Source organism: Coregonus clupeaformis, unplaced genomic scaffold (assembly GCF_020615455.1).
Source record: "Coregonus clupeaformis isolate EN_2021a unplaced genomic scaffold, ASM2061545v1 scaf1154, whole genome shotgun sequence".
In the NCBI taxonomy this organism is placed as follows: Eukaryota; Metazoa; Chordata; class Actinopteri; order Salmoniformes; family Salmonidae; genus Coregonus; species Coregonus clupeaformis.
The window spans coordinates 3,342-30,274 of record NW_025534608.1 but is presented as its reverse complement, the minus strand read 5'-3'; the positions used below and the strand labels follow the sequence as shown (position 1 = coordinate 30,274).

At 43.8% G+C, this 26,933-nt stretch overlaps 1 pseudogene; it reads left to right on the top strand.

Annotated features, from left to right (window-relative positions):
- LOC123486341 overlaps nt 1-24,248 on the top strand; it is a 128,584-nt pseudogene extending 104,336 nt beyond the window's left edge.
- The last annotated feature ends 2,685 nt before the right edge of the window (nt 24,249-26,933 follow it).

The following is a 26,933-nucleotide window of genomic DNA, read 5'->3' as shown; positions in this document are numbered from 1 at the left end:
CTTTTCCGCTCCTTTTTTTTCACTTTCTCTCTCTCTCTTTTTATGTCTTTCTTCTTCCAGGATGAAGGCTTTGTCTACTTCCTGTTCTCCAGAACCCTGGGCGCCCAGGATTCAGGAACCAAGAACTTCACCTTTATCTCCAGGATGTGTGAGAACGACCACAACTACTACTCGTACACAGAGCTCCGGCTGAACTGCAGCGCGGGGAACAGGTACAACAAGGTCCAGGCAGCCTACGTGTCCCTTCCAGGAGAAGCCCTGGCCAAAAATATGAGCTCCTCTGGCCAGTACGGACCGGTTGGAGCCCTGGATAAGGTATGTATTTCAACTTAATCCGCTATCCAGTTCAATTCTATAGCCCAATTAAATTGAATAACCCCTAATAGAATTGTTCGAAGGGGACAAGTAGAGTTGTTTGAATTAGATTGAATCCCACAAAAATGTGTTTGGACAGATGAAGCAGGTATTTTCTTTAGGAAAATGACTTTTTATAGTTTTCCATTTCACCATTATTTAACCAGGCAAGTCCGAACCATCAGAACAGTCTGTTAAGAACAGTGACTTCTGTATTGCTGTCAGGTTCTGTTTGTGGTGTTCAGCTCGGACGATGACAGCTCCAGCTCGGCAGTGTGTATGTACCCACTGAGGGCCATCAACAAGAGACTGGTGGAGATCATAGGAGCCTGCTACAGCAACAAGGGACACATTAACGGACGTCTGCCGTCTACTCACCGTACTCCTCCAAGTCAGATGAGCTGTGTAAAACTGAAAAGGAGGTTTGTAGCCTTACCAGCACATCCAGTCAAGGGCAGTTGTACTGTATGTCCTCTGGTAAGAGGATGGAGATTGTATCTGGTGTTAGCTAGCAGGTCAGTTTTGAAGCAATTGATGGTTTTCTAGTTTACATTGAAGTTATGGTCGTTGCTCTTCTACAATTAACTATACAAGAGGATGTAGATATGATCTAATAACTGTTACATTATCACATCTACCTACTAATGAAATAATGTATCTGACGTTGATTCCTCCCCTCTACAGAATGACTTGGTGATCTCCCAAAAGTGTGGTGCTGAGTTCCTGCCCTCCCCACTTGCCAGTAGGGCAGAGTTCGCCCTGGCAGCCAAACCCATCTTCACCAAGAAGGGCCTGATGACCGCTGTGGCCGTCGCTGTGGAAACGGAGCACACCGTTGCCTTCCTGGGGACTGCTTTAGGAGAGGTACTAGCTAATAGTGATGGGCATTCCCAGTCTTTTCGGTGAGCCGGATCTTTTGGCTCCCAATGGATCTTTGTTCAGTAGTCCTTACAAATGGATGAAAAACCATGACAAATATAAAAAGGTCTCATGTAAAGGCTGAAGGGTTGCCTACCATTATGTCAGATTGTGACGCGAGTTCAATTAAATTGTTTACCTGGCCAAATTAAATCCCTTGAAATGTATGTAATTTTTGTGTGGACCACAATGAGGTTTTCTTCAGAGAATGTTTAAAAAAAAACTGAACTCCAGTTGATGGTTGAGGAGGTGCCATCTTCAGAGAATGTTTTTCTAACTGAACTCCAGATGATGGTTGAGGAGGTGCAATCTTCAGAGAATGTTTTTCTAACTGAACTCCAGATGATGGTGGTCTGGAGCTCAAACTGCAGCAGTAGCAGGGAGCCAAATGAACAGCTCAGTTCTCGACGTTCACCAAAAAGAGCCGTTGGTTGGCGGACGACCCGTCACTACTAGTTAACACCTTACTATTGCAATACGGTCATTCTTACACTAACACTCGCACTTGTCTTTCTTACTAGCACTCTAACTGATTTTGCTAATAGCTGCTTTTTTGAAGAAAGTTTTACTTGAGGAAAGCAATGACTGTGATATGTGGTTGGTCTTACCTATAAGAGCGTCTGCTTAACAGAAACGCGTCCTGCTGAAATGTTATTCAATAGGCTGCTCGGACTTATATAGGTTGTCCTTAGTAGTTGACTAATGTCTTCTGCGTCGACCTGGCCACCTTTTCTGTCTTCTTTCTGCTAATGAAACGTAGGTGCTGAAGCTGCACCTGTCGGCCAGTCCAGAGGTGTACGGCCGCGCCCCGGGGGAGAATACCGGTGACAAGGTCAACAAGAACCTGCTGTTTGACACCAGCCTCACACACCTCTACATCACTACAGAGAAGAAGGTGAGCCGTGAACATATGTAGAACTTTATTCGATAGCGTCGATTTTTATCGGTGTGAGGCACTCCATGCATTTTGGTTAGTGCGATATCAATGTTTGAATCACCCATGATTGTTTTTCTCATAGATCACCAAGGTGCCAGTGCAGGCGTGCCACCTGAAGTCAGACTGCCAGTCCTGCGTGTCACAGAAAGACCCCTACTGTGGGTGGTGTGTGCTGAAGGGCAAGTGAGTACAGTACCAGTTATGCTATAGCCAATGTTCCCTCTAAGCTGCCGCGCAGAAGAAATATCAGCCCGCGCAGAGAAGCACGAGATTGAATTTCATTCAATTTTCTAGAGTTTTCCCCTTAGTTAACCACTATCAGTTTTTCCCTTTACTGTGGGAATTGTGATTGAATCAACGCTTTCAATGCAACATACAGAAACAAAATGAACTATGCAAGAGATTTTGTTGTAGGCAGAACACATCGGAGTAGGATTCTATTGCGTTGACAGGCACTACTCAGCCCCTACTCTACACAGACCAGTGCGCCATAACCAATCAGAGCTGCATGTAGCCACGTGTGCACATTTTGTTCATATCCTTTGCTAGTTAGTGAGTTATTAGCCCAGTTATAGATCATTTGTAGTCAACAATAGGGGAGTGATTGCTTCCTACAAGAGTACAAAACGTATACATTTCTAGACATCTTTGAAAAGCAAGTCAGGTAAAGAGATTTTTTTATGTCTTAAAAGGGCAGTGTTGTATTTTGTGACAGGCTTGAATAAGTTAAGTTGACAATAGGCAGAGTGTAGCATAATTTGTCTGATTCTCTGTAATAATGGTAGGGGAATAATAATGCATTATATTTTGTAAAGGGGTTTCTTGCATCAAACAACACAACAACGTTTTCAGTCACCTCCTTGTCTGAAGGAAAAGTGGATAAACAGGTTCATGTTCAAAAGTCTCATGGAATGTAGGCTTACATTGAACACCACACATTGGCTGCTACTGTAGGCTGAATGATATAACAGCTATTTGCTAAGTGCCAAAAACATTTGAAGGAACATTGGTTATAGCTGCAATATTTCCTGCTGTTCATTGATCTTTCAATGAATAATAGAATATAACTTATAAATGTCTTATGAGCTTAGTACTGCCTTCTCCTATTATAGATGGTCCAGGACTATTTTCTCTCTTTAGCTCCTATCATTTATGAACCGGGCATGGATACAGGTAGCAGACTCCTGGTTAGCTGTAGTCTAGGGTTAGGGTTAGCTGTAGTCCAGGGTTAGGGTTAGCTGTAGTCTAGGGTTAGCTGTAGTCTAGGGTTAGGGTTAGCTGTAGTCTAGGGTTAGGGTTAGCTGTAGTCTAGGGTTAGGGTTAGCTGTAGTCTAGGGTTAGGGTTAGCTGTAGTCTAGGGTTAGGGTTAGCTGTAGTCTAGGGTTAGGGTTAGCTGTAGTCCAGGGTTAGGGTTAGCTGTAGTCCAGGGTTAGGGTTAGCTGTAGTCTAGGGTTAGGGTTAGCTGTAGTCCAGGGTTAGGGTTAGCTGTAGTCCAGGGTAAGGGTTAGCTGTAGTCCAGGGTTAGCTGTAGTCTAGGGTTAGCTGTAGTCCAGGGTTAGGGTTAGCTGTAGTCCAGGGTTAGGTGTAGTCCAGGGTAAGGGTTAGCTGTAGTCTAGGGTTAGCTGTAGTCTAGGGTTAGCTGTAGTCCAGGGTTAGGGTTAGCTGTAGTCCAGGGTTAGGGTTAGCTGTAGTTCAGGGTTAGCTGTAGTCTAGGGTTAGCTGTAGTCCAGGGTTAGGGTTAGCTGTAGTCCAGGGTTAGGTGTAGTCCAGGGTAGAGGGTTAGCTGTAGTCTAGTGTTAGGATTAGCTGTAGTCCAGGGTTAAGGGTTAGCTGTAGTCTAGGGTTAGGGTTAGCTGTAGTCTAGGGTTAGCTGTAGTCCATTAGTCTAGGGTTAGGCTGTAGTCCAGGGTAAGGGTTAGCTGTAGTCCAGGTTAGGGTTAGCTGTAGTCTAGGGTTAGCTGTAGTCCAGGGTTAGGGTTAGCTGTAGTCAGGGTTAGGGTTAGCTGTAGTCCAGGTTAGGGTTAGCTGTAGTCTAGGGTTAGCTGTAGTCTAGTGTTAGGGTTAGCTGTAGTCTAGTGTTAGGGTTAGCTGTAGTCTAGTGTTAGGGTTAGCTGTAGTCTAGTGTTAGGGTTAGCTGTAGTCTAGGGTTAGGGTTAGCTGTAGTCTAGGGTTAGCTGTAGTCCAGGGTTAGGGTTAGCTGTAGTCTAGGGTTAGCTGTAGTCTAGGGTTAGGGTTAGCTGTAGTCTAGGGTTAGCTGTAGTCTAGGGTTAGCTGTAGTCCAGGGTTAGGGTTAGCTGTAGTCCAGGGTTAGGTGTAGTCCAGGGTTAGGGTTAGCTGTAGTCTAGGGTTAGCTGTAGTCCAGGGTTAGCTGTAGTCTAGGGTTAGCTGTAGTCCAGGGTTAGCTGTAGTCCAGGGTTAGCTGTAGTCCAGGGTGTGACTGGTCTGTTCTCCTCCAGGTGTACCAGGAAGGGAGACTGTCCCGGGGTTGATGACAACAGGTGGCTGTGGAGCCCCAACCAGCAGTGTGTTCAGATCCAGGCCTTTAGCCCACCCAACCTCAGCTGTATGAAGACCCAGCAGGTACTGAGTCTGAGTGGTTGAGTTTCCCTGTCATTGGCAGCTGTCCTCTCCAGTGTGAAAGTACCCTCATCTGTTGTGCTGGGTTTGCTTCATTCTGAATTCATTCGTTCTGAGTTTAACTCTAGTCAATTCCACTAAGCTCTGCTCCCTTCCAGTGCATTTCACACACACACACACACACACACACACACACACACACACACACACACACACACACACACACACACACTCTAAAATTAGCTTTCTTGGGCAGTTCTGGATTAATGAACTGTGTACATTTAAACTGCACACCTGAATATCAGTCACTTCCCTTTGTTTCACCCCATTTCATCTGTTCTCTCCAGCAACTTGAGTTTTTGTCACATAACCACTCCTGTGAATCAAAAAAAATAATGGCATTGAGATGATTTCCTCAATGGACCTCTTTGTATTCAAGAGGGAGTTTATCTTGTTTCTCTGTCACTCTCTGTCTCTCTCTCTCCCTCCCTCCCTCTCTTCCACTCTCAAAAACCTCTCTGTTTATCTCCTGTCCAGGTTGAAATCGACATCCCCACCCTCCCCAGGATCAGCCGTTCTGACGTTATAGAGTGCAGGTTTGGTTTGTTCAGTAGTGTAGCTGTGGTGATTGATCAGAAGGTCACCTGTACTCTCCCTGACCCTGTGGACATCCCCCCTACACCTGACAAGCAGGGTGAGTCCTCCTGAATACTAGTCCTCCTGAATACTAGTCCTCCTGAATACTAGTCCTCCTGAATACTAGTCCTAACCCCAGTCCTTAGGTCCTTGGGTAGTAGATGGGTACTGTATACTGTTTTTAAGCCTGGATATCAGTCTGTTTCTTTTTTAACCAACTTGTCTTTATCTTGCCAAAACAAGGCAACAATGTAGTGTTTTTATTCAATACAGAATCAGTCAGGTGACCAGGCTAACATTTTCTCTCAGGGTAATGGACTGTTTTGTGGGAACTGTGATATTCTGTGATATTCTGTTCAGACTTTGTGACGGTGCCAGTGAGGATCCTGGTCAACGATAGCATCGAGGTGACGTCCAGTGAATACAAGTTCTACAACTGTGCAGCCACCGTCAGGAAGTCAGAGAACACACCGTAAGTGGCGCCAGTTAAACCCTTTATGGTCATCAACCTTTTCTGAGGCAAGATCACTTTTGGAGTCAAAAAGCAAGCTGAGATCTACCACTCAGATTTATTTTTAAACATGGCCTGTCAATATTGTTCTTCTCAGACCATATTATGTTTCAAAACTGGAGCTTTGATAACAAAATAGATCAGTTGTATCATTTGCGAGGCACAGCTGAGCATAAATTGAAATTATACTATTTAAATTATATTATTTAATTTTACTGGAGTTGATGGTACCTACATATGATGGTCAGTCTCAGCGGAGGGAGAGCGCAGCAGAGGGTCCTCCTCTCATGGTCCCTGCTCTCTCCTTTTCTCCGGTGAGACTGACCAGAGAGAGGGGACACCATCTTCCACCTGATGGCGAAACCCGAGTCGCACCACATTATTTCTGCCTCATTCACAAATTCAGCTATCCGATTGACCCGCACAGTAGGCACACAGTTTGTCCCTTCAGACAAATTAAATGGTTCAAAATGGGAACACTTTGCCTACCCGGCGCCCAGCATGTCTGAATCAAGTGCAAGACTAATAAAATAAGTGGAGTGCAAGGCTTTGTCATTGGCTTTTCAGAAATGTTTGGTGATCGACCAGTAGGTGACCACTGCTTTATGGAAACAAACCGTTAATCTGACAGTTATTCTCAGTGCTCTGTTCAGTCATTTTACACTGAACACTTTTGTGGATCTCTGTGCTCATTGGCTATATACACTCTGACTCCCTAACTCTTCCTCCTATTGGCTGATTGTCCCCAGGTGTATAGCGTGTGTGACCAGTGAGTGGCAGTGCCAGTGGAATGGCCAGGACCACACCTGCAGTGACAGCGATGACGCTGTAGAGGGAGCTCACGTCATCAAAGCCCAACAAGTAGGAGGAAGCGCTGTCTCAGTGATCTTGAAATCTTGGCCCAATCTCCTTTAGTCTTTCCACAGTTCCTCGCGTCCTCTCTCCCCGCCTCCTTCTCAAGAAGAAGGTCCAATACTTTTTGATAAGAGAGGATTGAGGGAAGATTAATTGATAAAGAGCTGTTGTCTCTGAGCCATCTTGTATCTGTTACATACTTTCTGCCTTATAGGTGGCAACTGGCAAGCTCTTCCTGTCTGTCTGCCTGTCTGATTAAACCAGCTATAACCACCTTCTGTTCTCCCTCCAGGCTGATAGCTGTCCTCAGTTTGAGAACCCAGATCCTCAGCTCATCCCTGTAGGCTACCGCATCCCCATCAGCTTCCAAGGGAAGAACCTGGACATTTACAAGGTGAGATAGACACAGCTCTTAGGCTTCGTCCCAAGTGACACCCTATTACCTATACAGTGCACTATGTAGGGAATAGGGTGCCATTTGAGTGCACTATGTAGGGAATAGGGTGCCATTTGAGTGCATTATGTAGGGAATAGGGTGCCATTTGAGTGCACTATGTAGGGAATAGGGTGACATTTCAGACACACCTCTATTTACTCAATGTCAATCATTGATGATAACATTGTCTCTCTCTTGTCCTGTGTGTCTGTCTCTCTCTTGTCCTGTGTGTCTGTCTCTCTCTTGTCCTGTGTGTCTGTCTCTCTCTTGTCCTGTGTGTCTGTCTCTCTCTTTTCCTGTGTGTCTGTCTCTCTCTTGTCCTGTGTGTCTGTCTCTCTCTCTTGTCCTGTGTGTCTGTCCCTCTCTTGTCCTGTGTGTCTGTCTCTCTCTTGTCCTGTGTGTCTGTCTCTCTCTTGTCCTGTGTGTCTGTCTCTCTCTTGTCCTGTGTGTCTGTCTCTCTCTTGTCCTGTGTGTCTGTCTCTCTCTTGTCCTGTGTGTCTGTCTCTCTCTTGTCCTGTGTGTCTGTCTCTCTCTTGTCCTGTCTGTCTTAGGATCGCACGTTTAAGATTGGCACGGAGCTCATGAAACACACAGAGGAAGAGTTCACCTTTGATGAGGGGTCAAAGTTCAACTTCAAGGGTTATGAGGTCAGTAATATCCACCTCTCTAGTTGAGAAAACACAGGTTTTAGATCACAGCGCGCCACATGAGCAGTAGAAGTTCTGTCTTTTCCCTCAGTCCCAGAGCTGGTGTTGTGAAATGCAGGATATTCACCTCAAGCCTCCAGCCAGTATTCCAACTCTTTCTTTCCCCCTCTCTCTCTCTCTCTCTCTCTCTCTCTCTCTCTCTCTCTCTCTCTCTCTCTCTCTCTCTCTCTCTCTCTCCCCTCTCTCTCTCTCTCTCTCTCTACCCCCCTTCTCCACTGATCTGTTTTCATACTGAGTTTGAGAGGCTGCCAATATGGAGTTAAAGTATATTGAGCTGCGAACCACAGCACTGCTACCCACTGTGGGGGAAGTCATTGGGTTTAATAAAAAACACAATCAAATCAAATCAAATTTTATTGGTCACATGCGCTAAATACAACAGGTCGCAGAGCATTACAGTGAAATGCTTACTCACAGCCCTTAACCAACAGTGCATTTATTTTAAACAAAAAAGTAAGAATAAAACAACAACAAAAAAGTGTTGAGAAAAAAGAGCAGAAGTAAAATAAAGTGACAGTAGGGAGGCTATACTATACGGGTACCGTGAGAGTCAATGTGCGGGGGGCACCGCCTAGGTTGGAGTAGTTGAGTAATATGTACATGTGGGTAGAGTTAAAGTGACTATGCATAAATACTTACAGAGTAGCAGCAGCGTAAAAGGATGGGTTGGGGGGGCAGTTGCAAATAGTCCGGTGGTGATTAGCTGTTCAGAGTCTTATGGCTTGGGGGTAGAAGCTGTTGAGAAGTCTTTTGGACCTAGACTTGCACTCCGGTACCGCCTGCCGTGCGGTAGCAGAGAGAACAGTCTATGACTAGGTGGTGGAGTCTTTCGACAATTTTGAGGACCTTCCTCTGACACCGCCTGGTAAGAGGTCCTGGATGGCAGGGAGCTTTGCCCCAGGATGTATTTGGCCGTACGCACTACCCTCTGTAGTGCCTTGCGGTCGAGGCCACAGTTGCCATACCAGGCGGCGATGCAACCAATCAGGATGCTTTTTCGATGGTGCAGCTGTAGAATTTTTTGAGGACTGAGGACCCAGCCAAATCTCCTGAGGGGGAATAGGCTTTGTCGTGCCCCTCTTCACGACTGTCTTGGTGTGTTTGGACCATGATAGTTCGTTGGTGATGGGACACCAAGGAACTTGAAGCTCTCAACCTGTTCCACTACAGCCCTGTCGATGAGAATGGGGGCGTGCTCAGTCCTCTTTTTTTTTTCCTGTAGTCCACAATCATCTCCTTTGTCTTGGTCACGTTGAGGGGAGAGGTTGTTGTCCTGGCACCACACAGGCCAGATCTCTGACCTCCTCCCTATAGGCTGTCTCATGTTCTCATGGTGATCAGCTACCACTGTTGTGTGCGTCGGCAAACTTAATGATGGTGTTGAGTCGGATGGGGAGTCTATTTTGGGAGAGAAAAACCCAAAGTTCCCCAGAAAAATTCCCTAGCTTTGTTGTGTGTGTTGGATTGTGTGTGCATGCGTGCATGTCAGCGTTTCCGTTAGGAAAATGTGGTGTAGGACATTTGACAGGAAGCATTAGAATTTAAGCCGTTTGAGAAATTTACCGGACCCATATGCGTAACCTGATTAGGGTGCTTAGAATGACAGAAATCACATTTTGATTATGGTAATTCATCTTAACAGTATATGCAACTCAAGGATGCAACGATGTGCAGTTTGAAGATGTTAGAATAACTGTCCACATTTACTTTTCTTCAGCCAACAAGACGAGTAACGAACAGCAAAATCACTAGCCTATGTCAATCTAATATCCCCCATAGTAGAAAAGTTGTCCTTGTTCTGTGCAAGAAAGAAATAGCCTATTCCAAACAGACTCTGGGACAGTTGAGGGACGATGGATCCCAAATTCATACAACCACTAGTCTACGTCATTATTATTTATTTATTTATTTTTAAGAAATGAGTCTGATGCAACAGATCAGAACGTTTAGCTTCCCGTTAGAAGCACAGCAATGCTCACATGGCAGTAGGCTACGTGCGGTTATTAGTTCAATAATGCAATTAGCAGTAAAACACTGTTCTTCTCCCGGACAATTGTCCGGCGCCAGTTTTATTTATCGCTTTTCCTTTATTTATTTTATTTTTAAGCCAGCGATAACCAGCTAACAGAAACCCTGGTGTGTGTGTGTGAGTGCGAGAAAGAGAGGGTTTTGCCATGTCTCTGGCCCTCAGATGTCAGTTTTCTCTGTTGTGTATATCCTGTGTGTTAGTTTGCCTACGACAAGGAGCAGAGGTCAATGTGTCCTTCCACATCAAAGACAGAGACACAGAGAAGAAGATTGACAGCACTCTGACGGGTGAGTCACGTCCTCTAACACACACTGGAGTTGATTCAGCACTGCTGTTCAATGCTGTGTTCAACAACTATGTCAGTGTCTGAATACAACCAGGATTATTCCGCTGGAACTGTTAATCCATTTGAACTCTTTCACCTTAATGGACCTGCTTTGGATAACCGGAGTATCAGACATATTTATTATTCATTCATTATTATTATTTATACATTTTTTGGACAAAGGTCAAGCTTATTTGTATAAGATGTGAACCCTGTACAGACTGGTGGGTTATTGGTATTCAGTTGATGTTTGTTCTCTTTCCCCTCCTCAACCTCCTCCCCCCTCTGCTTCTCTCACCTCCCCTCTCCCCTCCTCAACCCCCTCCCCAACCTCCCCCTCTGCTTCTCTCACCTCCCTCTCCCCCTCCTCAACCTCCCCCTCTGCTTCTCTCACCTCCCTCTCCCCCTCCTCAACCTCCTCCCCCCTCTGCTTCTCTCACCTCCCCTCTCCCCCCTCCTCAACCTCCTCCCCCCTCTGCTTCTCTCACCTCCCCCTCCTCCTCTCCCTCAACCTCCTCCCCCCTCTGCTTGTCTCACCTCCCCTCTCTCTCCCCCTCCTCAACCTCTCCTCCCCCCCCTCTGCTTCTCTCCTCCCCCTCCACTTCTCCTCAACCTCCTCCCCCTCTGCTTCTCTCACCTCCCTCCTCCTCTCCCCTAACCTCCTCCTCTGCTTCTCTCACCTCCCCCTCTCCTCAACCTCCCTCCCCCCTCTGCTTCTCTCACTCCCCCTCCTCCTCTCCCCCAACCTCCTCCCCCTCTGCTTCTCTCACCTCCCCCTCCACCTCTCCCCAACCTCCTCCCCCTGCTTCTCTCACCTCCCCTCCTTCTCCTCAACCCCCCCCCCTCTGCTTCTCTCACTCCCCCTCCTCCTCTCCTCAACCTCCTCCCCCTCTGCTTCTCTCACCTCCTCTCTCCCATTCTACCTCCTCCTCCTCTCCTCTCTCACCTCCTCCTCCTCCTCCTCCCCCTCCTCTCCATCTCTTAGTGGTGCTGTATAACTGTTCTCTGGGTCGTGAGGACTGCAGCCTGTGTAAGAACGCGCCCGACCCCAAATACAACTGTGTGTGGTGTGCCAATATGAAGTCCTGTGTCTACAGGGAATTGTGCCAGTCCCAGGAACCAGCGCCGTGCCCCAACCCCAAGATCACTGACGACTGAGAACAGTCTCTCTCTATGATCTGGTGCACTCTTCCTTCCTGTCTTCTTCTTTCCTCTAACTGTCACTGTCTTCTCTCACACTGCTGTCCTCCTCAACTTGCTCTCTCTTTCTCCGCTCTCCCTCCCGCTCTCTCCCTTCCCTCCCCATCTCTCTCACTCTCCTCTCTCGCCCCCTCTCCCTATCTCTTTCTCCTCTCTCCCCTTCTTTCGTCCCCTCTTTCTCTTTCTTGCCCTCGCTCCTCCCTCTCTCTCTCTCTCTCCCCAACTCCCTATTCCCTCTCCTCTCCTCTCCTCTCCTCTCCTCTCCCTCTCCTCTCCTCTCCCTCTCCTCTCCCTCTCTCTCTCTCCCTACTATATACACACTGAACTACTACTATAATGACTGTGCTACTATATACTACACTGAACTACTACTGTAATGACTGTTCGCTACTATATACACACTGAACTACTACCTGTAATGACTGTTAGCTACTATATACACACTGAACTACTACTGTAATGACTGTTAGCTACATAACACACTGAACTACTACTGTAATGACTGTTCGCTACTATATACACACTGAACTACTACTGTAATGACAGTTAGCTTCACTATATACACACTGAACTACTACTGTAATGACTGTTAGCTACTATACACACACTGAACTACTACTGTATTGACTGTTAGCTACTATACACACCGAATTACTACTGTAATGACAGTTAGCCACTATATACACACACTGAACTACTACTGTAATGACCTGTTAGCTACTATATACACACTGAACTACTACTGTAATGACTGTTCACCTACTATATACACACTGAACTACTACTGTTATGACTGTTAGCTACTATATACACACTGAACTACTACTGTAATGATTGTTAGCTACTATATACACACACTGAACTACTACCGTAATGACTGTTAGCTACTATATACACACTGAACTACTACTGTTATGACTGTTAGCTACTATATACACACTGAATTACTACTGTAATGACTGTTAGCTACTATAACACACTGAACTACTACTGTAATGACTGTTAGCTACTATATACACACCTGAACTACTACTGTAATGACTGTTAGCTACTATATACACACTGAACTACTACTGTAATGACTGTTAGCTACTATATACACACTGAACTACTACTGTAATGACTGTTAGCTACTATATACACACTGAACTACTACTGTAATGACTGTTAGCTACTATATACACACTGAACTACTACTGTAATGACTGTTAGCTACTATACACACTGAACTACTACTGTAATGACTGTTCACTACTATATACACACTGAACTACTACTGTAATGACTGTTCAGCTACTATATACACACTGAACTACTACTGTAATGACTGTTCGCTACTATATACACACTGAACTACTACTGTAATGACTGTTAGCTACTATATACACACTGAACTACTACTGTAATGACTGTTCACTACTATATACACACTGAACTACTACTGTAATGACTGTTAGCTACTATATACACACTGAACTACTACTGTAATGACTGTTCACTACTATATACACACTGAACTACTACTGTAATGACTGTTCACTACTATATACACACTGAACTACTACTGTAATGACTGTTAGCTACTATATACACACTGAACTACTACTGTAATGACTGTTCACTACTATATACACACTGAACTACTACTGTAATGACTGTTAGCTACTATATACACACTGAACTACTACTGTAATGACTGTCAGCTACTATATACACCTGAACTACTACTGTAATGACTGTTCGCTACTATATACACATGATAGCAGTGACCATTTATATTCTAGTCTAATCTACCACACTCATCTAAATCATCCCTTCTCTCTCTCTCTCCCTCCGTCTAATCCCCAGATCATCCCTCGTTTCGGGCCTCTGAACGGTGGGATAGCGGTGACCATTAAAGGGTCTAACCTGGGCATAAAGAAGGAGGACATTAAGAAGGTGACGGTGGCTGGAGTGGACTGTGTTCACCAGGGGGACAGATACTCTGTATCCACCAGGTATAGTACAGTGATTGTTGGGGGGGCAGGGTCACATCCATGTAATCACGGCCGGCCTGCTCATTAGGCAGGATTAAGCGTCCACCTATGGCGCGAGATTGACAAGGGCAGCATTTTCTGAGCTAAACTGACCAAGACACACCAACAACAACACACAAAACCTCACATAATTCTTCCCAAAATCAGTGACAATTTCTCTCAACCAGTGGTATATGGGCTTTTAGGTGAGCGCTGATGCCACCTTGTAATAAACAGTGTCCACGTTGTCAAAGGCAGGGTCACAAAATATTTTGCTTGTCCTTTCCCAGCACGCCTCTCCAGGGCGCTGTTGAGAGACGCATTGTCTGCAGCGCTCCACCAACGTTCAGTCAAAAAATGAATCTAACATAAATAATGTAGCTGATATAGGATATGGTAGAAAGAGTATGTGGCCTTTTCTGTAGCCTACAGGCTGGAGATAAAATGTATGCGACAATGTAATGAAACGGACACTTTTACATCATGCAGGTTTCTCTGATCAAATAGTATCAAATAGCCCGAACCTAAATGGAAACCAATCAAATACAAAATGAGCTGTCATGGTAACAAACAACATATCCTAAAAACAGGACAGGTCAAAGTCAAATGGACAATATGGAGTGGACAATCACAACTGTTGTCCAGGAGTTTCATCTCATTGTCATGATCAGTGGTTTCAAGTTTGTATCTGTCAATTTGATCATAGTGTAAAATAAAATACTTCTGCATTTCCCGCTGTGTAAACACCTTGCAAATAGGATCCTGATAACTCCTGATAAAGTTGGGTAGCTGATATTCAGGGCTTAAATAGCCAAATTGATTAGTCACAGTAATCAGAACTAAAAAGACAATGTAACGGCCTGTTTTACACACGGGTGGGCCTACCATGTGGATGGGGCATTCATAACATTCCATTGTGGCAGACATGATAGGGCTACACCCCAGTAGCACGAGCCGACATCTTTTAGATGTCTTTTTGGTCCTGTTTGGATGTCGTTTTGGTGTTTTACAAACGGTAGGCTTACCACATACAGTGGGGAGAATAAGTATTTGATACACTGCCGATTTCGCAGGTTTTCCTACTTACACAAAGCATGTAGAGGTCTGTAATTTCAACAAATCCAGAAAATCACATTGTATGATTTTTAAGTAATTAATTTGCATTTTATTGCATGACATAAGTATTTGATCACCTACCAACCAGTAAGAATTCCGTCTCTCACAGACCTGTTAGTTTTCTTTAAGAAGCCCTCCTGTTCTCCACTCATTACCTGTATTAACTGCACCTGTTTGAACTTGTTACCTGTATAAAGACACCTGTCCACACACTCAATCAAACAGACTCCAACCTCTCCACAATGGCCAAGACCAGAGAGCTGTGTAAGGACATCAGGGATAAAAATGTAGACCTGCACATGGCTGGGATGGGTTACAGGACAATAGGCAAGCAGCTTGGTGAGAAGGCAACAACTGTTGGTGCAATTATCAGAAAATTGAAGAAGTTCAAGATGACGGTCAATCACCCTTGGTCTGGGGCTCCATGCAAGATCTCACCTCGTGGGGCATCAATGATCATGAGGAAGGTGAGGGATCAGCCCAGAACTACACGGCAGGACCTGGTCAATGACCTGAAGAGAGCTGGGACCACAGTCCCAAAGAAAACCATTAGTAACACACTACGCCGTCATGGATTAAAATACTGCAGCGCACGCAAGGTCCCCCTGCTCAAGTCAGCGCATGTCCAGGCCCATCTGAAGTTTGCCAATGACCATCTGGATGATGCAGAGGAGGAATGGGAGAAGGTCATGTGGTCTGATGAGACAAAAATAGAGCTTTTTGGTCTAAACTCCACTCGCCGTGTTTGGAGGAAGAAAAAGGATGAGTACAACCTCAAGAACACCATCCCAACCGTGAAGCATGGAGGTGGAAACATCATTCTTTGGGGATGCTTTTTCTGCAAAGGGGACAGGACAACTGCACCGTATTGAGGGGAGGATGGATGGGGCCATGTATCGCGAGATCTTGGCCAACAACCTCCTTCCCTCAGTAAGAGCATTGAAGATGGGTCGTGGCTGGGTCTTCCAGCATGACAACGACCCGAAACACACAGCCAGGGCAACTAAGGAGTGGCTCCGTAAGAAGCATCTCAAGGTCCTGGAGTGGCCTAGCCAGTCTCCAGACCTGAACCCAATAGAAAATCTTTGGAGGGGAGCTGAAAGTCCGTATTGCCCAGCGACAGCCCCGAAACCTGAAGGATCTGGAGAAGGTCTGTATGGGAGGAGTGGGCCAAAATCCCTGCTGCAGTGTGTGCAAACCTGGTCAAGACCTACAGGAAACGTAGATATCTCTGTAATTGCAAACAAAGGTTTCTGTACCAAATATTAAGTTCTGCTTTTCTGATGTATCAAATACTTATGTCATGCAATAAAATGTAAATTAATTACTTAAAAATCATACAATGTGATTTTCTGGATATTTGTTTTAGATTCCGTCTCCCACAGTTGAAGTGTACCTATGATAAAAATGACAGACCTCTACATGCTTTGTAAGTAGGAAAACCTGCAAAATCGGCAGTGTATCAAATACTTGTTCTCCCCACTGTAGATGGGCATTCATAAAATAAAATTTCAGGCAACACTGTAGGCATCTCAGTAAGCACGGACAGATGCCATATGGACGTCTTTTTTTGGTGCAGTCCGGACCGGCCTTGATTTCCACATCCACGGACATACATTTTTGGTCCTGTCTGGACCAAATCTAAAACAATCATAGACATCTATCTTTGGTTCAGATTTTGTCCAGCCTTGATTTGGCCCAAACATAGATGTCTATAAATTACGTATTTTCAACTTTAATTCAGAACCGAAAATGAACCTGATTTCAATGTCCGGAAAATACATATTTTCAATGTCTGGGAAAATATGTATTTTAAACGTCCAGAAAGTACATATTTTCACCTTTCATTCAGAACCTAATTTAAACCTAACTTCAATGTCTGGAAAATACTTATTTTAGACGTCTTTTCAACATTATTTAGCTTACTGGGACTATTCTAGGTTTGTGAAGGCCTTGCCTGTAATGTACTTTTCTGTCCAGCGAATGAAGAAGAAAATAACAGATTTAATTAAACACAACATTTCAATGCGCGGTATGTCTGCTTGTGTGTGTGTGGTGGAGAAACGGGACCTTTGTCTTACCCCAGCTGCTCTCTGTCTTCTCCAGTATTGTGTGTGAGATCGGTCCGGCCCGGCATCCTGCTCCAGTGGACCTCCCAGTTCCCATCAACCAGGGGGAAGTGGAGGTAGAGGTGGAGGGGGGCAGGAGAGGACGTTCAGAGGTCCTCTTCACCTATAGGGTATGTTTCATACAGTTACAGTGGTATTCTTAACCCTAAACCTAACATTAATCCTAACTGTTGCAAGAGTAGGCCCCACACTGTGCAGGAGTGATTTGACGTTTCATATTGTACATTGCTCTTAGTTTGGTTAGAGCTCTGCTCAGTACTCATACGGCCACTATGTTAGTCTTACTCTGCTGCTTTTACATCTCCACATTCATGAATGTACTTAGTTCTTAGAAGATGCTCTTAGAATTCAGAATAGCATCTGTTGAAAGGATACATATAATTTAATGGGGGAGAAGAGTATATGGACTTAATAAAAAAATCTATTCCGGGAGCCTATTTTACTTTAGGGTAAATATTTGCACTCATTTATTTTGGGGTTCATATTTTCTTGTTTGTTTGTTTCTGCCAAAATAACAATGTCCCCATGAGAATGTACTAAGCTTGAAAAGCTATTTTGATTTAATATAGATTTGATCAAAGCTTCAGATTTTCTAGGGTACATAACATTCTTTTGTCAATATTGTCCTTCGTGTCAGCCGGGACACCGCTGCCTCTCTCTCTCTCTCTCCTCTCTTTTCTCTCACTCGCTCTCTTTCTCTCGCTCTCACTCTCACTCGCTCTCGCACTCTCACTTGCTCTTTCTCGCTCTCTCTCTGGCTGGCTGTCTGCTCCCAGTATTTTCTCATCAAACAGTACTGTTGTTCAGTAGCTGTGTTGTGATGATAAAGTACTAAGTGGTGTTCAGTAGCTGTGTTGTGATGATAAAGTACTAAGTGTTCAGTAGCTGTGTTGTGATGATAAAGTACTAAGTGGTGTTCAGTAGCTGTGTTGGGATGATAAAGTACTAAGTGGTGTTCAGTAGCTGTGTTGTGATGATAAAGTACTAAGTGGTGATAAAGTACTAAGTGTTCAGTAGCTGTGTTGTGATGGTAAAGTACTAAGTGGTGTTCAGTAGCTGTGTTGTGGTGATAAAGTACTAAGTGTTCAGTAGCTGTGTTGTGATGATAAAGTACTAAGTGGTGTTATCTGTGTTATGGTGATAAAGTACTAAGTGTTCAGTAGCTGTGTTGTGATGATAAAGTACTAAGTGTTTATTAGCTGTGTTGTGATGATAAAGTAATAATAATAAATAATAATATGCCATTTTAGCAGACGCTTTTATCCAGGGAAGCGACTCACAGTCATGCGTGCATACATTTTTGTGTATGGGTGGTCCCGGGATCGAACCCACTACCTTGGCGTTATGGGGCGCCCGTGCTCCTACCAGCTGAGCTACAGAGGACCACACTAAGTGTTCAGTAGCAGTGTTGTGATGATAAAGTACTAAGTGGTGTTCAGTAGCAAAGTGTTGTAATGATAAAGTACCAGTGGTATTCAGTAGCTGTGTTGGGATGATAAAGTACTACATGGTGTTCAGTAGCTGTGTTTGGGATGATAAAGTACTAAGTGGTGTTCAGTAGCTGTGTTGTGATGATAAAGTACTAAGTGGTGTTCAGTAGCTGTGTTGTGGTGATAAAGTACTAAGTGTTCAGTAGCTGTGTTGTGATGGTAAAGTACTAAGTGTTTCAGTAGCTGTGTTATGATAGTCTAATGTTGCTTGGTGATAAAGTACTAAGTGGTGTTCAGTAGCTGTGTTGTGATGATAAAGTACTAAGTGTTCATTAGCTGTGTTGTGATGATCAAGTACTAAGTGTTCAGTAGCTGTGTTTTGATGATAAAGTACTAAGTGTTCAGTAGCAGTGTTGTGGTGATAAAGTACTAAGTGTTCAGTAGCAGTGTTGTGGTGATAACGTACTAAGTGTTCAGTAGCTGTGTTGTGGTGATAAAGTACTAAGTGTTCAGTAGCTGTGTTGTGATGATAAAGTACTAAGTGTTCAGTAGCAGTGTTGTGATGATAAAGTACTAAGTGTTCAGTAGCTGTGTTGTGATGATAAAGTACTAAGTGTTCAGTAGCTGTGTTGTGATGATAAAGTACTAAGTGTTCAGTAGCAGTGTTGTGATGATAAAGTACTAAGTGTTCAGTAGCTGTGTTGTGGTGATAAAGTACTACGTGTTCAGTAGCAGTGTTGTGGTGATAACGTAGCTAAGTGTTCAGTAGCGGTGTTGTGATGATAACGTACTAACTGTTCAGTAGCAGTGTTGTGATATAAAGTACTAAGTGTTCAGTAGCGGTGTTGTGATGATAAAGTACTAAGTGTTCAGTAGCAGTGTTGTGATGATAAAGTACTAAGTGTTCAGTAGCTGTGTTGTGATTATAAAGTACTAAGTGTTCAGTATCTGGGCTGCTGCTGTTGTGATGATAAAGCAGTGAAGGGTAATGGGGCGTGACATGAGGTGTAACTGGTGGTCCCAATGGGCTCAGTGGGTTGTTAGAGCATGGTGTTTGTGACACCAGAGTTTGTCAAGGGACACATTCAGTATATTGTACAGTATATGTACAGTGGGGGAAAAAAATTTTAGTCAGCCACCAATTGTGCAAGTTCTCCCACTTAAAAAGATGAGAGAGGCCTGTAATTTTCATCATAGGTACACATCAACTATGACAGACAAATTTAGGAAAAAAAATCCAGAAAATCACATTGTATGATTTTTAATGAATTTAGTTGCAAATTATGGTGGGAAATAAGTATTTGGTCACCTACAAACAAGCAAGATTTCTGGCTCTCACAGACCTGTAACTTCTTCTTTAAGAGGCTCCTCTGTCCTCCACTCGTTACCTGTATTAATGGCACCTGTTTGAACTTGTTATCAGTATAAAAGACACCTGTCCACAACCTCAAACAGTCACACTCCAAACTCCACTATGGCCAAGACCAAAGAGCTGTCAAAGGACACCAGAAACAAAATTGTAGACCTGCACCAGGCTGGGAAGACTGAATCTGCAATAGGTAAGCAGCTTGGTTTGGAAGAAATCAACTGTGGGAGCAATTATTAGGAAATGGAAGACATACAAGACCACTGATAATCTCCCTCGATCTGGGGCTCCACGCAAGATCTCACCCTGTGGGCAAAATGATCACAAGAACGGTGAGCAAAAATCCCAGAACCACACGGGGGGACCTAGTGAATGACCTGCAGAGAGCTGGGACCAAAGTAACAAAGCCTACCATCAGTAACACACTACGCCGCCAGGGACTCAAATCCTGCAATGCCAGACGTGTCCTCCTGCTTAAGCCAGTACATGTCCAGGCCCGTCTGAAGTTTGCTAGAGTGCATTTGGATGATCCAGAAGAGGATTGAGAGAATGTCATATGGTCAGATGAAACCAAAATAGAACTTTTTGGTAAAAACTCAACTCGTCGTGTTTGGAGGACAAAGAATGCCGAGTTGCATCCAAAGAACACCATACCTACTGTGAATGGGGGTGGAAACATCATGCTTTGGGGCTGTTTTTCTGCAAAGGGACCAGGACGACTGATCCGTGTAAAGGAAAGAATGAATGGGGCCATGTATCGTGAGATTTTGAGTGAAAACCTCCTTCCATCAGCAAGGGCATTGAAGATGAAACGTGGCTGGGTCTTTCAGCATGACAATGATCCCAAACACACCGCCCGGGCAACGAAGGAGTGGCTTCGTAAGAAGCATTTCAAGGTCCTGGAGTGGCCTAGCCAGTCTCCAGATCTCAACCCCCATAGAAAATCTTTGGAGGGAGTTGAAAGTCCATGTTGCCCAGCGACAGCCCCAAAACATCACTGCTCTAGAGGAGATCTGCATGGAGGAATGGGCCAAAATACCAGCAACAGTGTGTGAAAACCTTGTGAAGACTTACAGAAAACGTTTGACCTGTGTCATTGCCAACAAAGGGTATATAACAAAGTATTGAGAAACTTTTGTTATTGACCAATACTTATTTTCCACCACAATTTGCAAATAAATTCATAAAAATCTTACAATGTGATTTTCTGGTTTTTTCCTCATTTTGTCTGTCATAGTTGACGTGTACCTATGATGAAAATTACAGGCCTCTCTCATCTTTTTAAGTGGGAGAACTTGCACAATTGGTGGCTGACTAAATACTTTTTTTCCCCCACTGTATACATACAATGTGTTAACTGTAAAACACTTTGGATGAAAGCATCTGCTAAATAACCATACAGTATGTTAAGGTCAGGACAGGAGTTTTTCCTTGTCAGGTCATGCAGTCAGGAAAAACCCCAGGACCTAAGTATGTTACCTTATCACTGATGTCCCATCTCTTACCCCTTCCAGGACCCCATCCCTGAGACCGTTTCCCCTGAAGGGCCCTAAGGCTGGGGGAACAGTCATCACTATCTCTGGGAAAAACCTGAATACGGCAAACAAGGATGATGTTATTGTCACCGTGGGGGAACGCCCTGTAAAGTGTAAGGATGCTTACACTTCAGTCTTCCAACCCCCTACAGTTTGCTGTCTGTAACAGGTTGCCTAAGTCATGTCGTATTCAGTTGTTCTCTCAAGGCCAACCTCTGAAATATATTAGCCATGCGGTATATTGAGTTTGACTTGTTGTTCCTTTGGAACGACTTCTCTCCCCTCAACACTACGACCCTGTTTGACCCTTTCCCATAATGCTCTCTGTCCCTGTTTCTCCCCCTCAGGTTGTCGTTTGCAGTGAGATCACCTGTGAGACAGGTGTATACAAGGGCCAGAAGGTTCCATCGGAGCCCCTGATAGTCTCAGTGAGGTTGGGAAGAGCACCTCCAAGGATGTCCCTGTCCCCTTCCAGTACTCTGAGAACGCCAAACTCACTGACTACAACCCCAAGACCAGCTTCGTATGGTGAGTAAAGTCCAGCCACAATGTTACAGAGAGGGTTGAAATCAAAGCACCTCTTTTTCTTTAAACGAAGCTTGGGTTGAATGCAAAACAGTTTGAAGCGCATAATGAAATTACTGTTTCTTATTGGAAAAATTCAGGTAGTGTCTCCCCTCTTTCAAAACATTTCAAAAGTTTTCTCCCTGTTTTGTGCTTACTAACATGACCCTGATATATAGTGTCGTCTGGTGTTTCAGTGGAGGCAGGAGGATTACATTTTAGTCATTTAGCAGATGCTCTTATCCAGAGCCACATAGTTAGTGCAGCCATCTTAAGATAGCTAGGTGGGACAACCACATATCACAGTCATAGTAAGTACATTTTTTCCTCAAAGTCTCTATCTGCAAAGTCGAAGTGCTAGTAATAGAGGAAAGAGTCAAATGTGAGTGTTAGTTCACAAAATATGTTTTCAGAAGATTGGTAGGGATTCTGCTGTCTTAGCTTCAGGGGGAAGCTGGTTCCACCATTGGGGTGCCAGGACAGAAGAGCTTGGACTGGGCAGGAGCTGCCCTCCGTTGGGGGTGGGAGGGCCATGAGACCAGAGGTGGCGAATGGAGTACTCTGGTTAGGGGTGTAGGGTTTGAGCATAGCCTGAAGGTAGGGAGGGGCAGTTCCTCTTGCTGTTCCGTGGTAAGCGCCGTGGTCTTGTAGTGGATGTGAGCTTTGACTGGAAGTCAGTGGAGTGTGCGTAGGAGCGCGGTGACATGGGAAAAGTTAGGACATTTGAACATCAGGCGGGCTGCTGCGTTCTGCTAAGTTGCAGAGGTTTGATGGCAATAGTGGGGAGCTCAGCCAACAGCGAGTTGCAGTAGGATTGTGTGTGTTGTGTTGTATTGAGAGCTGACGTGTGTGTTGTCTGTTGTTTCAGTGGAGGCAGGAGGATCGTGTGTGTGGGCAGTGGTTTTGACCTCATCCAGAGAGCCACCATGAAGGTGCTGCCCTCTGCTGACGACTTCTCTCAGGAGGCCCCTCCCATTGAGGTTAGTACACACTACTTCTATTATACAGTACACTACGTGTGGTATCTATTCTAGAGTCCACTCCCTATTATACAATACACTACATGGTATCCATTCTATAGTCCACTCCTATTATACAATACACACTACATGGTAACCATTCTAGAGTCCACTCCTATTATACAATACACTACATGGTATCCATTCTATAGTCCACTCCTATTATACAATACACTACATGGTCATCCATTCTAGAGTCCACTCCCCTATTATACAATACACTACATGGTATCCATTCTAGAGTCCACTCCTATTATACAATACACTACATGGTATCCATTCTAGAGTCCACTCTATTATACAATACACTACATGGTATCCATTCTATAGTCCACTCCTATTATACAATACACTACATGGTATCCATTCTATAGTCCACTCCTATTATACAATACACTACATGGTATCCATTCTATAGTCCACTCCTATTATACAATACACTCACATGGTATCCATTCTAGAGCTCCACTTTATTATACAGTACACTATATGGTATCCATTCTATAGTCTCACTCCTTATTATACAATATACTACATGGTATCCATTCTAGAGTCTCACTTTATTATACAGTACACTATATGGTATCTATTCTATAGTCCACTCCTATTATACAGTACACTACATGGTATCCATTTTATAGTCCACTCCTATTATACAAATACACTACATGGTATCCATTCTATAGTCCACTCCTATTATACAATACACTACATGGTATCCATTCTATAGTCCACTCCTATTATACAATACACTACATGGTATCCATTCTAGAGTCCATCTTATATATCAGTACACTATATGGTATCCATTTTATAGTCCACTCCTATTATACAATACACTACATGGTATCCATTCTAGAGTCCACTCCCTATTATACAATACACTACATGGTATCCATTCTAGAGTCCACTCTTATTATACAGTACACTATATGGTATCCATTTTATAGTCCACTCCTATTATACAATACACTACATGGTATCCATTCTAGAGTCCACTCCTATTATACAATACACTACAGGTATCCATTCTAGAGTCCATTCCCATTGAGGTTAGTATCCATTCAACAAGTTCTCTGTTTCCTGCCAGTAGTGTATTCTAATCCCTCTAGTGTGTACAGTACTCTTGCTGTGGTATTATCCATGGCAGGTAGCTAGCATGTCAACAGTGACTCAGAGACCTTAATGTTCTTTTGTCTGTGACCTACAGACTTCTCTGTGAGACTAAACACAAACAGTGTCCTGCCAGGAATGAAATTGACTTGGATTTCCCAAACTATCTTTGAATCTCTCTCTTTCTGTGTCTCTCTGTCTTTTTCTCTCTCTTTTCTCTCTCTCTTTTCCACTCTCTCTACCACTCTCCCCCCCCCTCTCTCCCCTCCCTCCTCTCTCTATGCCCCCCTCTCCATCCCACTCTCCAGTTCATCCAGTATGCCCTACATAAGAACGACACAGTGTTGCTGTTTGACAGTCCAGCGGTGAACAGGTCCTATGAGACCCAGTCCTTTAAGACCTTGCTCCAGCTAGACAACGAAGTAGAGGAACTGAAGACCTTTGACTACCACCCCGACCGTTGTTCAATGAACTGACCAAGAACATCATCACTGAAACCTCCATCATCATACGTCACGGTAAATAATAGTAACCTACTCTTATGGGATTGTGTTGTCATGGTGACTGTTTAGTTGTTAGTTGGTTATTTCTGGTAATACTAGCTTATCGTTTTCTGTGGACCATTGTGGCTTAAATGTTATTCTGCTTTGTGACGATGTCCCCCGAGAAAGGACAATTATAGTGCATTGATATTGATATAATTCATATCAATATTGATGTAATCATATCTGGTATTACAAATGATTGCATGTCCCTGCTGTCCAGAGGTTAACAGCCAGCCACCTCTCTCTCCCTCCCCAGGGTCGTGGTTTCAAAAAGGGGCATGACAGTTGATGAAGCCCAGGCGTTCGTAGGAGATGCCTCCTGCAAGGTGACCATCCTGGAGGATGACAAGCTGTTTCCTGGAAGCTCCGTCCACCCAGCCCAGAGCCCAGCCTCCAAACGCCAGCGCAGACACACCAGCTCCGACCCTTTGGACCTAACGGTGACAACACTGGCCTTCTGTCTAAAACCAAGGCATAGAGAGATATGCTTCCAGGCATTCGCACTGGACAATCTGATGTCTCTCTGGCTCTCATGTATCTTCAGATATAAATGTACTGAGACACTGGAACACTGGAACCTATCTAAATCAGGTGTCCAGTCTTAATGGAATGGCCTGTGTTAGAAGTCATTCACTTCAGTCAAAGCACACCTGATTCAACCATACAATAATCATAGTCTTCTGACTGGGACCACTCAGTTCTGACAGAGAAATATCAGCATCAACACCTTGATGTATATCTGGCTCTCCCAATTATACACGTCTTGTAGTTTATTCACTTTTTTTCCTTTTTGGCTAATTTTCCTGACTCTCCTCTCTCTCTCTCTCTCTCTCTCTCTCTCTCTCTCTCTCTCTCTCTCTCTCTCTCTCTCTCTCTCTCTCTCTCTCTCTCTCTCTCTCTCTCTCTCTCTCTCTCTCTCTCTCTCTCTCCTCTCATCTCTCTCTCCCCTCCTCTCTCTCTCTCTCTCTCTCTCTCTCTCACAGATAAATTTTGGTAATGGTGAGTGGGTGGTGGGCTCAGTGAACTATGAGAGGAAGTGTCGAGATTCCTTTGGCTATCATCATCCCAGCTGTCATCGTCCTATAGCACTGTTCATAGCTGTGTCCGTCTACTGCTACAGGTACACAACTACACCTTCCCATCAAGCACCACTCATGTAGTTCTGATGGGTGAATTGTTTTTACTTAACCCAGTGAAATGGGTGTCTGGAGTTTACACTTTAGGACCAATGGAATAATCTCAAATGTGCAATACAGCATTCACACTAGTGGAACAGTTCTGTAATCTAATGGACTGTTCCTATGTGTTAATGTCTATAATCTAATGGATGGTTCCTGTGTGTTAATGTCTATAATCTAATGGACTGTTCCTGTGTTAATGTCTGTAATCTAATGGACTGTTTCTATGTGTTAATGTCTGTAATCTAATGGACTGTTCTTTGTGTACAATGTCTGTAATCTAATGGACTGTTCCTATGTTTAATGTCTGTAATCTAATGGACTGTTCCTATGTGTTAATGTCTAATCTAATGGACTGTTCCTTGTGTTAATGTCTGTAATCTAATGGACTGTTCCTATGTGTTAATGGTCTGTAGTCTAATGGACTGTTTCCTATTTGTTAATGTCTATAGTCTAATGGACTGTTCCTATGTGTGTAATGTCTAATGAACTGTTCTGTATTAATGTCTGTAATCTAATGACCTGTTCTATGTGTTAATGTCTGTAATCTAATGGACTTTCTATGTGTTCATAGATCTAATGGACTGTTCCTATGTGTTAATAATCTAATGAGAGCTGTTCCTATATAGTGTTATTCTAATGGACTGTTCCTAATGTGTTAATGTCTACGTTCTGTAATTCTAATGCGGCCTGTTCCTGGTGTGTTTGTTTCTAATGGGCTGTTCTTTTATGTTAATCTAATGGGCTGTTCCTATGTGTTAATCTAATGGACTGTTCTATGTGTTAATGTCTCTGTAGTCTAATGGACTGTTCCTATGTGTTAATGTCTGTCTAATGGACTGTTCCTATGTGTTAATGTCTAATGGACTGTTCCTATGTGTTAATGTCTAATGGACTGTTCCTATGTGTTAATGTCTATCTAATGGACTGTTCCTGTGTTAATAGTCTAATGGACTGTTCCTATGTGTTAATAGTCTAATGGACTGTTCCTATGTGTTAATGTCTGTAGTGTAATGGACTGTTCCTATGTGTTAATGTCTGTAGTCTAATGGACTGTTCCTATGTGTTAATGTCTGTAATCTAATGGACTGTTCCTAGTGTTAATGTATAGTCTAATGGACTGTTCCTATGTGTTAATGTCTGCAGTCTAATGGACTGTTCCTATGTGTTAATGTCTATTAATGGTCTGTTCCTATGTGTTAATGTCTGTAATCTAATGGCTGTTTCCTATGTGTTAATGTCTATGGTCTAATGGACTGTTCTATGTGTTAATACCACAAATCTAATGGCCTGTTCCTATGTGTTAATTAGTCTAACTGGACTGTCCTATATGTGTTAATGTCTAATATGGGCTGTTCCTATGTGTTAATTCTTTCTAATGGACTGTTCCTATGTTATTTTACAGTCTAATGACTGTTCCTATGTGTTATTATGGCTG